This window comes from Eucyclogobius newberryi, unplaced genomic scaffold, assembly GCF_026437365.1.
Source record: "Eucyclogobius newberryi isolate DKJ021-1_F unplaced genomic scaffold, fEucNew1.0.hap1 SCAF_128, whole genome shotgun sequence".
NCBI classification, from domain to species: Eukaryota; Metazoa; Chordata; class Actinopteri; order Gobiiformes; family Gobiidae; genus Eucyclogobius; species Eucyclogobius newberryi.
The window spans coordinates 247,501-252,500 of NW_027315755.1; the positions used below are offsets into that span (position 1 = coordinate 247,501).

A 5,000-nucleotide genomic window follows, 5' to 3' on the forward strand; every position below is an offset into this window, starting at 1 on the left:
CCGTTTTGACCTGGAACATTTCGCTCACGGCCATACCACCCTGGACCTGCCCGATCTCGTCTGATCTCGGAAGCCAAGCAGGGTTGGGCCTGGTTAGTACTTGGATGGGAGACCGCCTGGGAATACCAGGTGCTGTGAGCATTTTCACACTTTTTCACCTGTCAAAAAAAAAAAAAAAAAAAAAAAAGAAGTTTTTCATTGAGATATCCCAATTTTGACCGAGCAAGTGGCGTGAAGGTACTCTTCACGAAAAGACAGTGTTTGATATAAAAAAGGCCGTTTTGACCTGGAACATTTCGCTCACGGCCATACCACCCTGGACCAGCCCCTTTGCAATCAGTGCAGGTGCGTGCAATTTGTGGTGTGCTGCATGGTCTGGAGCTGGAGGTTTGGGAGTTTTTTTTGAGTTTTTAATCGTTATTTTGGTCATTTTCATTTACTTTTTTCAGTTCTTTTGTTTGTTCCCCTCCCAGTAAACTTACTGGGAGGTGGATTTTTTGTTTTTTGTGAGCATGGCTCAAAGGACGGACAACACGGCATCGGACACTGGAATGGACACGACAAAGGCAAGACAAAGTTTGAAAGAATCTGTAAATAATAGAAAGAACGAAGAAAGAAGAATGAAATTTATGAAAGAACTCACTGTGGTGTTGGAGTTGACGGAGGGAGCACAAATCACTCCACTAGCTTTTTTGAAATCGACTCAGGAGGTGTGCGGCTCCATAGTAGCGTGCAGACTCATCTCGAAGGACAAATATGAAGTAACCGTCAGTACCACTAAAGCGAAGGAGCGGCTCCTGGACGGGTACTGCATTGGAGGAGTCAGGGTTCACGCCCGTGACATCTCGGTGGATGAGCTGGTCGTGTCCTTCATGGGGCTGCCGGCTTATATCGAGGACGAGGAGATCCTGGCCAAGCTCTACGCCTGGGGGGTCTCTGCGGTCTCCGAGGTGAGGAGGAGAATGTGGCCGGGGACGAACGTGGCGGACGGCACCAGGTTTGTACGGGTAAGGTTCACGGACACGGTGCAGTCCTTACCGTATTCTGTCAGGTTTGACACCGCGGGGGGCCCCGAGTACTTCAGGGTAATACACGACAGGCAGGTGCGGGTGTGTAGGGGGTGTCTCCAGCCTGGCCATATTCTGAGGGAGTGCCCTGACTTTCTGTGCCGCAACTGCGGGAGCCAGGGGCATTACGCGCGCGAGTGCGTCGCGCAGCGGGCCCCGAAGTGCAGAGAGTGCCGCATGTTCCGCCACTTATGTCCGTGTGGTGCGGGTGACAGAGAGGAGGACAGAGGGGAGGACAGAGGGGAGGACAGGGAGGACGCCATTGGAGGAGAGAGCAGTGACGTGGCCCAGAACGTGCCCGCAACTGCTCTCTCCGAAGTAGAGGAGTTTTTGGAGGAGGAGGCTGTGGAGGAGTCAGGGGAGCCAGAGGTGTCTGGCTCCTCTTGCTCCTCTGACTCCTCAGACGAGGAGGCGTCCGTCGCACTGGAGATGGTGCTCGGCTCAGCGCTGGCGTCTGGGAAGGTGGGAGCAGGACAAACTGCTCCTCCTGACCAGAGGGAGGGGACTCGTGAGGGTCCAACTCCTAAGCCCGTGGAGGAAGAGGCTGAACCCGGGAGGAGGATGGGTGCGGGACAGGCCCCGCATCTTACCTCCAAAGGGGGGGACATCACCACAGGGCTGGGTGATGATCCCAAGCTCCAGTCGGACGGTGGTAAGAGGGGACAGGTGGAGAAGAAGGATAAGAAAGGGGCAAGACGCAGGAAGCAGGTGGCAGGAGACGGAGAGGGCGCTGCTGCTGAGAGCGGCTCTGCCTCCTCCGTTCCAACCACTTCAAAAGCGCCAGCAGAAAGCTCCATCAACCCACCATCCTCCACACGCAGCTCTGCCCCACGAGGTGAGCTCGAGACTGTTTTTAATGATGACTTCATGGATTTCTCCACACGTGAAGTCAGAAAAAGAGTGTGGCAGTCGGATGCGACGGGCGCCAAAAAGAAGTCTAAATAAAAGATGGGTTACATCCTCCAAGGTCTCCTCTTAATGGCGTTCTCCTTGTCCTCTTGGAACGCAGGCGGCCTGCGGAGCCCAGTGCGGATGCAGAGCGCGTTACACTTTTCCAAGTGGGACGTGCTCTGCATCCAAGAAACGCACTGGGATGTCAGCCACGCGCAACAAGTGCGGAGCATGGGAGTAGGCTCTGTATTTTGGGCCCTGGGCACGGCGTGCTCGCGCGGTGTGGCCACGGTGGTGAGGCCTGGTGTCTTAGGCCAACCCACCCTGGTACACGCCGACCCAGAGGGCTCCTTCCTGGTCCTGGACTTCACGGACACAGTGAAGTTCAGACTAATTAACATCTACGCCCCGAACGATGATGGTCTGAGGAGGCAATTCTTCAAAAAAATATTTCGCTTTGCGAACGACACTACAATCATAATCGGTGACTTTAATACAACACTTTGCAAGACAGACATCGGCATTAACAACTCTTTTAAAAACAGCACTGCCAGGACAGCCCTGTTGGAAGAAGCCGCCAGCAGGAACCTGACGGAGGTGTGGCGGTTCGTCCACCCCTTCCTGAAGGATTTCTCCAGGCGGCAGGTCGTCCAGGGCGTCCTGAAGCAGTCCCGCATTGACCTCTGTTTTGCCTCCTCAGACCTGGCACAGAGAGTCAGTGGTGCTTCCTACAAGTGGTCAGGCTTGAGTGATCACTCCACTTTAGATATTTATTTTGGGTTAGTTTCATCACCGAGGAATGGAGGACTGTGGGTCCTAAACAGCTCCATCCTCGGTGATGAAACTTTTTGTAGGAAAATGGACTTTTTGTTTGATGTATTTGACATGGAGCTGGAGCTGATCGACAGCGTGGTCGATTGGTGGCCGACGGCAAAAACACGCATTAAAAAGCTCTGTGTCAATTACAGCAAACACAAGGCGTGGCTGTCGACCAGGAGGGAGACCGCTCTCCGCCAGCGCCTGCAGGTCCTGGACCAGGGCGCAGCTTCCACCACTGGCCCTGTGGATCCAGAGTACCTGGTGGTGCGCGCGGAGCTGGAGCAGCTGGAGGTAAGTAGGTGTCAGGGTGCAATTTTGAGGGCAAAAGCCAGACACACAGTCGAAGGAGAACGCTCGACAGCGTTCTTCTTCGGCTGTGAGAAGGTTACACAGGGAAAGATGCACATAGATAAGTTGATAGATAAGACAGGTAAGATTGTTTCCGAGGTAAGTGAGGTTTTAGAGACAGCGCAGGATTTCTATAGTAGGCTTTTTAGTTCAGACGGAGTGGCAGAGCAGGCTTTAGACCAGGCTGTAGGTGCTCTGGAGCGCACACTGAGCAGGGAGGATAGGGAGCTGTGCGACGCGCCTCTGTCTCTCATGGAGATAGAGGCTGCAGTCAAGAGTTTAAATACAGGGAAAAGCCCCGGAGAGGACGGACTAACCTGTGAGTTTTTCAAGCGTTTCGCTTCCAGGTTAGCTCCGATCCTACTCCTATTATATCAGGATTTTGAGAGTGAGAGTAGAGTTGGCGATGGTTTTGCGATGAGTGTCGTCACTCTGCTTTTTAAGAAGGGCGACAGGAGCAGCCTCGCCAACTACAGGCCCATTAGCCTTTTGAACGTAGACTATAAAATTTTAGCAAAGGTATTAGCAGGTAGGTTAAAGCGTGTGATTGGATCCGTCATACACCCCTCGCAGGCCTACAGCGTCCCCGGGAGGGACATCTCAGACACAGTTTTGTCTCTGAGATATCTCCTTCGGCAGATGCACGCGACCGGTGGTATTCACGTTAGTGTAGACTTTAACAAGGCGTTCGACAGAGTTGAGCATTCGTTCCTCTGGACTGTATTAGGTAAGTTAGGTTTCGGTGAACGGTTTGTTAATTGGCTACAGCTCATCTATTCCTTTGCGGTCAGTAAGGTCAAAGTCAACGGGTTTCTAACTGACTCTTTCCCCTTAAAAAGATCAGTCAGGCAGGGCTGTCCCCTCTCGTCGCTCCTCTACAGCATCGCCGCTGAGCCTTTGGCGGCCATGTTGAGGGCGGACGCGGCGGTGAGGGGACTGACCACGCCTGCGGGTAGGGAAGTCAAAATTTTTCAGTACGCAGATGACACGAATCTGATCCTCCGAGACGTGGAGAGCCTGAACGCCTCTCTCCACGTGCTCAATGTTTACGGCCTCGCTTCAGGGGCCAAAATCAATTTCGATAAAACCACGGTTAAATTTTGCGGCAGCGTCACGCCTGTTCCTCTCCCTGTCCAGCTCCGGGAGGCCGGGGACTCCTACAAGGTCCTCGGCGTCCCCCTGGGCAGAGACGAGGAGGCGTGTCGTACTGCACTTTGGTCGCCTTTGTGCGAGAAAATTACAGCGCGCTTGAATTTTTGGAGACGTCGTAATCTGACATTAAAAGGTAAAGTCTTAGTTGTAAATTCTTTGTGCATGTCCATGTTGAACCATGCACTCTCCGTGTACGGCCTGCCGGGGGTCTATGCTAACAAATTAAGGTTAGTGATAAACCACTTTTTGTGGAATCGTGAGAGGGGCTTTATTGCACATAAGGTTATGATAGGTGAGTACGATCAGGGAGGTTTAAAGTTAGCAGATTTAGAGTTAAGGAAGAAGGCCTTCAGGCTGAAAACAATTCGGAAATTTCTAGACGTTGAGGTAGATGCTCCATGGAAGGATTATATAGGTGAGTTTGTTAATAGTCTAGGTAAGTTTGGTGTTTATAATTTGTGTTTGTTGCCCCCTGTTTCGGTCCTGGAGGGCCTCCCCCCCTTCGAGAGGGAACTCTTGGAGGCGTGGAGGACTTTCAGGCCCCTGACTGTGGCGGTTCCAGACAGCGGTGAGGGTCTCGCGCACATGCCCCTCCGTCATAACCCTGACTTGCTCTCCGCTCCCCCCGGGAAGCGCGAGTGCATGATCAGTGGGGCGATGGAGGAGGCTGGGCTGGAATATGTAGGTAAGGTATTTGACGTGAAAGGTAATTTTAGTGTAGAT

General features: G+C 52.8%; 1 non-coding gene across 1 annotated transcript; it reads left to right on the forward strand.

Moving 5' to 3' along the window:
* Positions 1-22: 22 nt before the first annotated feature.
* On the forward strand, positions 23-141 carry LOC140357136 (5S ribosomal RNA). Its single transcript, XR_011926310.1, has one exon. It is a non-coding gene; the product is annotated as a 5S ribosomal RNA (ribosomal RNA).
* Positions 142-5,000: the final 4,859 nt, after the last annotated feature.